Source organism: Panthera uncia, chromosome D4 (assembly GCF_023721935.1).
Source record: "Panthera uncia isolate 11264 chromosome D4, Puncia_PCG_1.0, whole genome shotgun sequence".
In the NCBI taxonomy this organism is placed as follows: domain Eukaryota; kingdom Metazoa; phylum Chordata; class Mammalia; order Carnivora; family Felidae; genus Panthera; species Panthera uncia.
The window spans coordinates 48,974,976-48,988,026 of NC_064807.1; positions in this window are offsets into that span (position 1 = coordinate 48,974,976).

The window sequence follows — 13,051 nt, forward strand, 5'->3', positions numbered from 1 at the left end:
AAGAAAGAAATATATGTGGTAGCTAGGAATATTTTAGAGATTTTGTTCTGAATGGGAGCTCTAAAAGAATCTGATTGGCTGCATCTTCTTAACTTCAGGAATTGAAAATATAAGAGGGTTTGTGAATTGTGCTTACATTTAATAACACCAATATTCAAAAACATGGTATAGCCTGTATCGTATATATTACTAATTAATATATATTATTAATATTTATATATAATTATAGAATATATCATTTTATATGATGCCATTATTGATTATATTTTCTTCATTTATCTATGTATCTAAATAGTAAATTTTAATTGCCTGCATTGAAAAGCTTTGAATTATAGAGCTATTCTAAAAAAGCCTGTAAACTGAGACCTCCTTTGGAAGAAAATCAGTATAGGAAAGAGTTTTCTTCTAGTCTCCCCTCCTGTGCTCCCACGTCCCTTGTCAAACAAAAGGATATTGAAAAGTCTATTTGGCCAAGTATACCTTTTAATTTAAAATAATACTTACATTGGGAACTAATAGAAGTTTAGATGAAGCTACAGACATTTCTCAACAGGGATGTATTTTAACAACATGAATTTTGACCCAGTGGATTATCAAATATTGTTATTTAGCAATGTTTAAAACAGGCTGGGTCACACAAATAAACTTAAATTGCAGTTTGCTACCTCTCGAGCTCTGTATGAAACTTTCCCTGCCCCCTTTTCAGCCACACTCCCTCTCCCCAGGCCTTCCTCTCAACCTCACAGATCTCTGGCACTAGTATCTGCAGAGGAAGGAGTGGGGATGAAGGCAAGTAGAGTAAAACAATGGGGAAGGGAAGAAGACAGAGTAGGCAGAGTACCTTGTGACCTTAAAATAACGAGCCGTGTTTTCCTGTGTGTCTGGTAAACTGTCTCTAAAGACAATTCCAAAAAAGAAGCTATAAAAATGTTTAGAATAAAGACAACATCCTTGAGCTAAAAGCCTGCCCTACCAAGTTTGCTACCATGAAGCTCATTACACTTTTGACTGTAACTGAAAAGCCGATTTTGGTGTTTGGAAGGTGAGGAATGGAAGTGAGGTGAGGTCAGTCTTATTACTTGAAAGCCATTGTTTATAATGCATTACAATTTTTTGAAAGAATTGACACAAGAAGTAGTGCTCCCCCTGCTCCTGTCTGTTATAAAAAAATGATGAGGGCTTTTTCTTTGAGATAAAAAGAGGTTTGCAATTCTGTCAATTCAGGGTAAAACTCTGCTGTGTGCCTCTAAATTTTTCAATTTTTTTTTTTTTTTACATTGAAGTAACAACATAGTGAATGAGCAGAGTAAAAATTTCAATGCAAGTAATATTTCTAAATAGCTGTGGTACACCAAATATTGCCTCCCAAAGATGTTCACATCCTACTACTCCCCACAACCTGTGAATATGTTACCTTATATGGCAAAAGAGACGTTGCAATTGTGATTAAGGATCTTGAGATGGGAAGATTATTCTGGATTATCTGGGTGTGCCCAATGTAACCACAAACATCCCTTTGAAAAGGAAGCTAGAAGGTCAAAATCAGAGAAAATGTGAGGAATAGAAGCAAATGTTGGAATGATGTAATTTGAAGATGGAAGAAGGGCTATGAGCCAAGAAATGCAGGGAGCTTCTAAAAGCTGGGTAAGGAAAGGAAACAGAATCTCCTCTAGAGCCTTCACAAAGATTTTAGCCTCACACCTCTCAGACTTGTGACTTACAGAACTGTAAAAAGAATATATTTGTGTTGCTTTAAGCCACAAAGTTTGTGGTAATTTATTATAGCAGCGATACATGCAACATTTGCATTTAATTTTGATCAGCTACAGTTTCTGTCCTCCCATTTATTTATCATAATTTCATTGCCAACAACAGGAACCTACTAACGATGTGAAGTCCATCATGGGGACAGCAAACCATACCTACACATATAAAGGCATCTATACCAGCAAGTAAGGCTACCTATTGCCATTTATCAAATTGATTCATCTAATACATACTGAATAAAAGAGGGGCCAACACCAACAAAATTCTTGCCCAGTTGGAGCCTACATTCTAATGGAGGATACAGACAATAAATAAACAATGCAGTTTCATACAATGGTAACTTTTCTTGGTAAAAGCAAATACTGGCTGATTTTGGAAGAGTTTTTGGAAAGGTTAACCAACTGTCTCTGTGTAAACCCAACTGCCAAGTTCATGTATCCTTTACTACTGTAAGATATTTTTCCTGAGGTATTCAAGTAAAACCTGCGGGGGTTTCTTAAGACCTGGCATTTCATCTGTTCCATACCAGTTTTCTCAAATTTTGTGGGATAATCACTTTACAGCCTCTGTGCCTATGATCCACCTCTAGCCTTAATGCCATGTTCTGGCCAACATCCCAGAATAACCCACGACTATTGAGTCTCGAGTTGACTCCAGAATCTTTGTATGAGAGTATTTTAGGAACGGTAGTTTCATTAAAGTGTGGTTAGGAGACTTGTCTTAAAGCTCTGTTTGAATAGCAAGAACACTGCCTAGAGTAATGCTTGGGAGGTAAGTACCTGGTAGGTACTCAACAGGTATTTTTAAATAAATTAATGATTATTTTTATCATTGCCATAAAATCGTGATTGAGAAACTTAAGCCTACTGTTGGATGTTCAAAAAAAAAAGGTTGGACAGTCAGCAAAACTAGATGAGCAGCACTCATCATAGCATTTTTCTTGATGTACTTTTCTTCTTTCTAGATATACCACATATCAAAGAAGCCCCACAACCAAACTTACATCGGCTAAGAAGATTGGGATATCACTATGACAACATTTCCAGAAGAAAGGGTTACGATACAGAGGAAATCTGGTTTCAGAACAATGGGGGAACTAATAATACAGAATACTGGTTAAAAGTATGGGTTCTGGAGTCAGACAAGTCTGAGTTTTAATCCTGCCTGCCCCTTGTTAGCTGGGTAACCCTGGACTACCAGCCAGTTGCTCTAATTCGCAATTTCAGCAACTACAAAATAAGGAATGTAATGTCTTCCTCATAGCATATAGATGAAATGAACTAATAAGGTAAAGCATCTGCACAGTGCCTGCTGCCAAAGTGTTCAATAAATGCTAGCAGTTAATATTATCAAACGGATGTTATTATATATTCCCAGATATTCTATAATGGAAATACAGAGATTTTAAGTTTTAATGGCATTTAAGATTACAGTATGGTTATAGTGTACTAAAGAATACTTTTTACGATGAGAACAAATTGCCACATGATTTACTTCCTATTTTTACTTTTGGTTTCCACTGATGAATTATTATACATTTCTGCAAATTTCAAGTATTACTGCCTAAGCCTTTTATTTATAAAAAGTATTTATTTATTAGTACATATATATATATATATATATATAATTTTGGATAATGCATAAATATGAACACCTACATCTTTAGTAGTGACTATTTTTAAAAATCTCATATCTCTTCTCCCACTTTGGTTTCTTTTATACCCCATTTCCTTGATAACCCATGTTAATGGCCTAATATGTATCCATCCACTTTCTAATTTATTTTGTTGGTTTGTTTTTTCCTTAGAGAGATAGAAAGAGAGAGAGAGAGCACCAGTGGGGGACAGGGGCAGAGGGAGAGAGAGAGAGAGAGAGAGAGAATCTTCAACAGGCTCCACAAACTGCAATGCCCAACATGGGGCTCAGTCCCACAACCCTTGGATGATGACCTGAGCTGAAATCAAGAGTTGGACACTCGACCAAGAGAACCAGCCAGGCGCTCCACTCTTCATTTATAATTCCATGGAGACTTATTCGTAATATATTTATATACATATAAAAATACGGGGTTATTTTGATCATCTACTTAAAAAATGGGACCATATTCTCAAGCGTGTTACTTTTCTCACCCAACAATACCCAGAGGAAAGATCTTCAATTCATTTGAGTATAATAGCACAATATTCCATAATTTAGGTGTAACATTATCTATGTAGCATTTCCTCAATTATTGAGCATTCCTTTTGTTTCCATTTTTTGGCGCTACAAATTAGGCTACAATAAACATCCTTATATGTCTTTATCTACTGATTTGTTTATTTCTTTGTGATAGATTCACAGGAGTAGGGAATGTACACTTTTAATTTTAATAGATGTTTGATACATCTTTTCCACTAGAAGCAAGAAATGTAAGAAAATTTTATGTCACTTTCACCAAAAATGTCACTTGTACATAACAGTTATGTAGCGATAAATAGGAAATCTTGAAAAAAAAAAAAAAAAAAAAAGAATAAACTTCTGGTAAGGAAGTTTCAAACAAAGATGCATTCCATTGGGATATGTCCTCCTTTTTAATTACTGTAATTGGGAAGTGAAGTTGAGTAGGGGCTGGGGGGAAGGGCAGGAGACTTTAAAAAGAAAGGATACTGAAATAGAAACCTCTCCCAAGTTTACTTTCATCAATAGGTGACTTTCCCCTCTATAAGTGTGCTGTTCTAAAACAGGATGTCTGAGAACCTGGTAATACACAATCATATGGCTGTTACACACTTTTGTTGCAAGTTCATTGGCTTCTTACTCTTTTGGCTAAAAGTTTTATAGTGTGCAGCATACTGATTTTTACCACTTAAACATTTTTCACTAATTTGCTGTAGTAAGGAGTGGAGGAAGGGGAGAGAATTCCATGAACAAAGGCTGTCTTATGAAAGTACAGACATGTTATCAAGTCCTTCAGCAAGTGCAAGTGAAGTCTTAGCAGACTTAATTGCTCATTTCACTAAGTTTACAGTGCATCTTTGTAGGGAGCAGAATAAAATACATGATTTACAAGTTGGAATGAAAAAAAATCTTCATAAAACAAAGTTATCAGGCTTTTTCTGTTAATAGGAAGAATACTAAACAGAGACGAGTATGCATTTTAAATATTTCTTCATTAGTAATTTCTGTTAAGAAATATGAGTTTTGTGCAAGGTAGATATAAAACCAGTAAGAAAGATTGACGTACTTAATTTGTACATTTACTTCAAAAATATGATAGAAAGATGAAAATTGGCTACAAAGAAACTGTTCGTAATGGTAAAAAGCTTATAACTGTATGACCTTTCTCCTGCAGAAGAACCAGAAAAGAGTCTGATTAATTCATGGCCAAGTGAGCTAATTAAAAAAAAAAAAAAAACAAACAAACAAAAAAAACACAAAGATGACATTTGAGACAAAGTAGATATAAAATTTTACATTATTTCTAGAATAAATCAAATTCCCCTACAAATATGTTTCATTAAACAAGAGAATATTGAGAAACTTAGGTAATGGGAATACCATATTAAAGTTTCATTTTCTTCTTGAATCACAATTACTATGCTTCAGATAACAGCATTCTGAAAAAAAATATGTATTTTTTTTACTGAGAAATTTGTCATTTTTAAAAAGCTGAAACAGTCTCAATTTTATTGTTTTTTTTTAATATAATTTTAACTCAAATTAAGTGGGTAATATGTTCCAAAAAGATAATTTCTTCCTCAACTCCTAGAAAAAGTCAGGTAGGATATATAACATTCTTTTACAGGAACAGCTCTAGGTTTGGACAAGCTCTAGGCCTGGTCTTTATCAGGTTTTCACAGAACTGAAGAGAAGGGGGTGAAGGTACGGACCAGGCATATCTCCAGTGTGGGAGTGACCAAGAAGTACTGTATCTTTTCTTTTAAGTCTAAATCTTCAAAGAGAGCGATGATAGAGGGCAGTTTAAGCTATTAAGCCGAAGAAATGCACACACCTCATACCTAACTGTCAAAGGGATGATTTCACAACTTGGTTGCATAACTGGAAGAAAAAAAGAAGCTTTGGAATTAGAATAAATGAACATATACTCAAACAGTTGTACAAGAGCTGCTGAAACTCCCAAGTGGTTCTTACCATAATTTGGAGAATTTTTTGACAAGGGTGCCCTGGAAATCCAAAGCTTATCTAGCAGCAACTCAAATTCAACACAAAACAGACAAAACCATCTTTCTCCCTAGTCTCCCTTATGCTATTGACTCCTTTTCTAAATGACTGAGCTTGTTAGCTGTGTTCTATTTATATTTTGTATTCTATTCTTCTATATTCATTTTTAGAGAAATCACAACAGGAAAACCCCACTGAATTTACTCTTTAAAAAAATTTTTTTTAACGTTTATTTATTTTTGAGACAGAGAGAGACAGAGCATGAACGGGGGAGGGCCAGAGAGAGAGGGAGACACAGAATCCGAATCAGGCTCCAGGCTCTGAGCTGTCAGCACAGAGCCCAACACGGGGCTGGAACTCACAGAGCGTGAGATCATGACCTGAGCCAAAGCTGGACGCTTAACCGACTGAGCCACCCAGGCACCCCAAATTTACTCTTTAATAAATACTATGTAATATGACTTCTCCAGACCAGAGTTCCTTGTTTGTAAATGAGGAATCAAACCATGTAGGTAGAAAGATGATAGACTCAGAAACCAGAGATGTCTGTTCATATCCCAACTCTGCCACTTCCCATGTATGTTGTCCTGGGAAATTTTAACAACTCATCTATATCAAAGACTCCTCATTCTTACATTCTTTGACTTAGTGATTTGATGATGTTTCCATATTTCCATCTCCTATTGAAGAAAATGAACTATTAGCTTTAAGAGAGCCATAGAATTAGTAGATATAGACTTCAGATTGCAGTTATATTGCAGTTAAAAAATTACAGTTGGAGACTCCCAGAAAAGTGATTCAATCCAGTTGACTCCACAACCATGTTCTTGCCTGCCTGAGTGACCGCCTCTAGCCACCTGAGATGCCTTTCTCCCTTCATCCATTTGCACTCTAACCACACTTCAAAGCCCAACTCAATTCTCATTCTCTTACTGAAGCATCCATTTCCTTTTTTTAAAAAAATTTTAAATTTATATCCAAGTTAGTTAGCATATAGTGCAATAATGATTTCAGGAGTAGATAACAGTGATCCACCCCCTATGTATAACACCCAGTACTCATCCTAACAAGTGTCTTCTTTAATTTGGCATCCTTTTCTGAAACATCTTTTTTCCTGAAAATTTCAGTAAATATTGAATAATAATTGACCTTTCTAATTAAACAGTACTTAAGCCCATTATGTGTTTCCACCCTTAGCAATGTATAATAATACACTATTTGTTTTACATACACGATATGCTTAAATTATTCATCCTCTTACTTACCTTCTTTAAATACTCATCAAAAATCTACCACATACTCTGTGATCTAGGACTTTATGTAATGTTTTTTTGTTTTTTGTTTTTTGGTTTTTTTTGTTGTTGCTTTTCTTTTTTTGTAAAATGGAAATGAAAATTCCTATTTTTCAAGGTTTTGGAAAATTAAATGTTAATGTTTATGTAAAGTGCCTGGCCTGTGTTACGGCATAAATATCTGTTTTTCTTTCTTTTGTAAACAGATATTTTCTGAAAATTAAAAAGGACAGCTTTACTTATTCTCAAAAATTAATGATACCCTATCAAGAAAGCAGGTTTTGGGGCACGTGGGTGGCTCAGTCGGTTAAGCATCCAACTTCAGCTCAGGTCACGATCACACAGTTCATGGGTTTGAGCCCTACGTCAGGCTCTGTGCTGACAGCTCAGAGCCTGGAGCCTGCTTCAGATTCTGTGTCTCCCTCTCTCTCTGCTCCTCCCCTGCTCTCTCTCTCTCTCTCTCCCTCTCTCTCAAAATAAACATTTAAAAAAAAAAAAAAGAAAAGAAAGAAAGTAGGTTTATTTCTTTGTCACAAGAAACATTGTAACTAGACCTGTCCTCTTTATTAGAGTATTTCAGTATCCATTTGGAGTAGTCACTTGAAAAAGTTTTCTATCTTTGCTAACATGATAGAATTCTATAATCAAATGCTTAGGATACTGGGATAAAAAACGTAAGGCAATTTCTTCTTTTTCCTCACCCCTGAAGGGTTGTTTCATACATTTGTAAGGCAGATAGACACTTTTGTCACATTTTGTACTACATCCTGAGATCCCTTAGCCTTCTAAATATTTTTTTTTTAATTTGCATGCATTAAATTCTCTGATGGCTAATATTCCATTGTGTGCATGTGTGTGTGTGTGTATACACACCCCACATCTTTATCGATTCATCAGTTGATGAACACTTGGGCTCTTTCTATGATTTGGTTATTGTTGATAGTGCTGCTATAAACATTGGGGTGCATGAGCCCCTTCCAATAAGTATTTTTGTATAGTTTGGATAAAGACCTAGTAGAACAATTGCTGGGTCCTAGGGTAGTTTTATTTTTAACTTTTTGAGAAACCTCTACACTGTTTTCCAGAATGGCTGCACCAGTTTGCATTCCCACCAACATTGCAAGAGGGTTCCCCTTTCTGTGCATCCTCACCAACATCTGTTGTTTCCCGAGTTGTTAATTTTTGGGCTGTTTGTTTAAGAACAGAGGATCAAAAAGCTGACTGGAAGCTCTGAGCATGAGGTCAGTTTATTGAGTATGAGCTTCTCTGTAGCAAAACTAATGGGTTGGTTTTGTTGGAGGTGCCCCACTGACCTATCTGTTGGAGAAATATGAACATTTTCAGGCTTATTCACTAGCCTGGTCAGAACACCCAGAGATCTGCTGATCCTTTAGCCAGCTTTCTGCAAGTGAAAGTGGGGAGAAAGCCCAAGGCTTAAATTCAGTTCAGAACTTCAACCTATTCTTACTGCCTATAACTGTATGGTCCAAAGAACCTCTATCTTCTACTTCCTTCAGGGAAAAGGACTCCCCGCCTCCACACCAGTGTTCTATCTGGTAGAAAATGTATGGTTGCTCCACTATGTGCAGTGCAAGAAAAATGCCTTGAGGGTCTTCCTGTTGTATTTTTATTGGAATAGTTTTACTGGGATATAATCCACATGTCATACAATTCACCCTCTAAAGTACATAATTCAATGTTTTCAATATATTCAGAGTTGTGCAACTCACACCACATCAATTTTAGAACATTCTGATCACCTCATGAAGAAGCCCTGAGTCCCTAGCTGTCACCTGCCCACCCTTCCTATCATCCTCCACTGCCCCTGACCCTAGTCCTGAGCAACCACTAATCTACTTTATGTGTCTATGGATTTGCCAACTTGGGACATTTCATGTAAATGAATTCTTAGAATATGTGGTCTTTTCTGACTGGATTCTTTCACTTTCTGTAATGTTTTCAAGATCCATCCATGTTGTAGCATGTATCATCCCCCCCCCCTTTTTTTTTTTGACCAAATTATATCCCATCATGTGGGTATACCATATTTTATTTATTCATTTGTCAATTGATGGTTTGGGGTTGTTTCTACTTTGGGGCTATTATAAATAATACTTCTATGAATAATTGTGTACAGGCTTTTGTATGACCATGTTTTTATTTCTCTTGGGTATATGCCTAGGAGTAGAATTGCTGGTAACTCTGTGTTTAACCTTTTGAAGAACTGTTGGTCTGTTTTCCAAAGTAGCTGCACCATTTATATTACCACCAACAATGTATGAGTGCTTCAATTCTCCACAACCTAGACAACACTTGTTATTATCTGACTTGCTTATTATACCACTCTTGGAAGTGGTATCTCATTTTGTCTGATTTTGAAACATACTTTCAACTACTCCTCTTAATTTTTTTAATGTTTATTTATTTTTTAGAGAGAGACAGACAGACAGAGTGTGAGTGAAGGAGGGGCAGAGAGAGAGGGAAACACAGAATCTGAAGCAGGCTCCAGGCTCTGAGCTGTCAGCACAGAATCTGCGGTGGGGCTCGAACCCGCGAACTACAAGATCATGACCTGAGCTGAAGTCGGATGCTTAACTGAGTCACCCAGCTGCCCTTCCCACTCCTGATTTTAATTCCACTTTATCCTCACTTCCAGCAGTACAAGTGGCCACTAATATATCATCTTTTAGAGGTTCTATAGTGTATATTGTTCTACCCTCTACCAATCACTTAGCAGTAGCATTTTGGTGTCTTATATCTGATAACTCTGGCCCATCAGTTTTCTAGATTCTAAAATTTTGTGGTTTAAACATCTTCTTTCCCATTTTCTGGTTGCCTTAATATCCGCAAACAGTAATTCGCTTTATTTTAATGTCTTTGAGAGGGAAGAGTAGTTAATGCGTATGATAAACTGGAAGTTTATTCAGTTCTATTTGCATTTTGGAGTTTTTTGTTTGTTTGCTTATTTTAAGGAGAACAAGGTTTATCAAAATGTTTCTTGTTTCTAAAAGAGCTAATCAAGGCATAACCCACTTTTGGGAATAGATGAAAACCCAAGCATACTTGGATTATTTATAATGGTTCTTTTTTCTTGTGATCATTAAAAAGTTAAATGAGTTATACAAATACAAATAATTACTTGTATTAATTTTTTCACCTTTTAAATTAATCACTGAGATACATTATTTTAAGCTTCGAACAAATGATGGCTATTAACTTCCTTTTTAAACCTTTAACAATAGTAATATATTGTACTTAGTATATCCCAGACACTGTGCTAATAAGCATTGTTCACACATTATCTCACATAATTTTTCTAACAATTTTGTGAGGTAAGTACTTTCAAACTGCTATTACAGAGAAGGAAGCTGTGGCTTTCATATCTAGTGTAACATGCTAGGAGATGATGGGTGTAGGCATTTTTCTTTGCTTTTCTGATTCTGAGGCCTGGTGTCTTTATAATACGCTGTATTGTACTGGGGGAGACCTTTGCTTGTTCAATTTATAGACAGACCAGGTTGGTTAAATCTGCCTTAACATGAATTGTGGATCTGTGTGTTTAAACATTGTATTTGGGTCTGTGGGTATTACTAGTATGTATCTACATTTTAAATTAAACATATATAATTGATTAAATAAGTTTTTCTTGCTTATAGGTTTTTGACCTTTAATCCAGGTCAAAGTACAGATAATTATAATCAACTAACATTAATTTAATGTGTGATGCTAAAATGCCAATTTCAGAAGTCAACTTAAATATGGCTTTCTGGTGTCAAAAAGTTGTAGCACTAAGAGACTCCATGTTCCTGCCTTAATTTTGCCTGTATTTTGCCAAATGCAGGAGGAAAACAAAACAAAACAAAACCTTCTTACTTAAAAAAAATTAGTTTCTATTTTGAGTTGTTTTGTTCAGTTCCTCATTACAATTTTGTTTGTTGGTTTGTTTGTTTTTGTGTCTGATAAGGATTGCAGATTGCTTTCTCAGGGTGGGTGTGACTGAAGAGATGATACACAATCTAACATTCTTTCCAGGTTAACTTGCTCTCTTTCTCCATCTCTCTTGCCTAGAGTGACTAACAGAGTTTACAAGATAACGGGAAACCTTATTACGAAGGCCTTGACGGGGGAATGGATTATGGGGCTATGAGCTTAGAAGTTCCAGGAATAGTGAGGAGGCCATTGTGCCTAATTGCAGAGGGCAAGGGGAAGGCAGCTCCTGGTAAAGCTGGAGAGGTTGGCAGGATGGCAGTGCAGGCCACGCCAAGAGTTCACAATACAGAGCTGATGAGTAGCCATGAGTCACCAAGGGCAGGGCCTTTCATGTGGCCAATGCCAGGTGCTACAGTGTACCTCACGGCCCCTACTGTTTTACCCTCAAGAAATCAAAAGGCGGAGGTTTGGGTTTGAGTGTCTAGAAGTTTTGCAGGCTGTTTTAGAAGTCAAAGACTTACTGTTGAGTTATTTTACAGTGAGATGCCTATACCCCTGCCTGGACTGGCAGGGGTAGCTTCAACTTCATCTATGGACATGTGCATGGACATTATAAATCTCATGTGCCAAAAGCAGCCCCTATTCAGAGAGCTTTTCCTGGACATTTAATCCATCGGCACTAATGGCACTGAACTGGACAAACTCCTGCTCATGTGAGAACTAGTTCAACTCTTTTTCTTTGGTTTTCCAAGATATTAAAATAAAGTTCTCCAAACTGAAATGTCTCCTAGATAGCGTTTAAAGGCTCCGTATTTCATGTTTCAACTCTATGCACCTTTATAGGAATAGCTGCTGGAGATACATATGACACGATTCCTCCTCCAGGGAGCCTATGATATAGTATGAAAGAAAGATGGAGACATCATTTTTCTGCCATTAAGCATGGTAGATTCCCCAGTGGAGACCTGATTCCATTTTTTTCTATGGTTGTCACGGGTGGATGTTGATGCTTTTTACCTGTGAAATGTTTGGATTGTGTTTGATGATGATGATGATGATGATGATAGTTATCATCATTATCAGGCATTATGCCAGATGCTTTACACAAATTACATGTTATTTCAAAGTAGATGTCCTCCTCCCCCTTCCTTCATTTAGCAGCTGAGGAAACTAAGCTTTAGAGAACTGAGTAAGCCCAAGGGAAAAGAGCTAGTGAGCGGAGTACCTATGATTTGCCCATCAGTGATTCTGGAGCCCTGCACTTTTTGTTTTTCTACACACCAACTCCTTGAAAACTGATTTCTATGATGTATATGTGGATTGATAACAACTTTACCACCAACTCTTTAAAGACATTTGCACTGGTTTTGTTTCCAGTGGTCAAATTAATCTCTAAAAGGTGGGCCCTTCGGAATGCCTAGGTGGCTCAGTCGGTTAAGCGTCCGACTTCAGCTCAAGTTATGATCTCACGATTTGTGAGTTTGAGCCCTGCATCAGGCTCTGGACTGACAGCTCAGAGCCTGGAGCCTGCTGCGGATTCTGTGTCTCCCTCTCTCTCTGCCCCTCCCCCACTCACGCTGCCCCTCTCTCTCTCTCTAAAAAATAAACATTAAAAAATAAAATAAAACATGGACACTTCTGTATTCATTTACCAAAACTTCACTGAGTATCTGCGAGTGAAGCACTGTGCTAATGGATCTACACAGATGACTACGACATTGCCCTTGACTGAAGAACTCAAAGTCCAGAAGGGAAACAAGGAATGCAGAGTGACAAATACTGTTAGTCATTTCAAAAAGCTCTCTTCCTGCTTCTCAGAGTCATGTCTCTCACACTCCTCCACTGACTCTTCCCCTGTATCTGCTCCTTATGGTCCAGGCTTCTCTGGGGTCCCTCCCTTT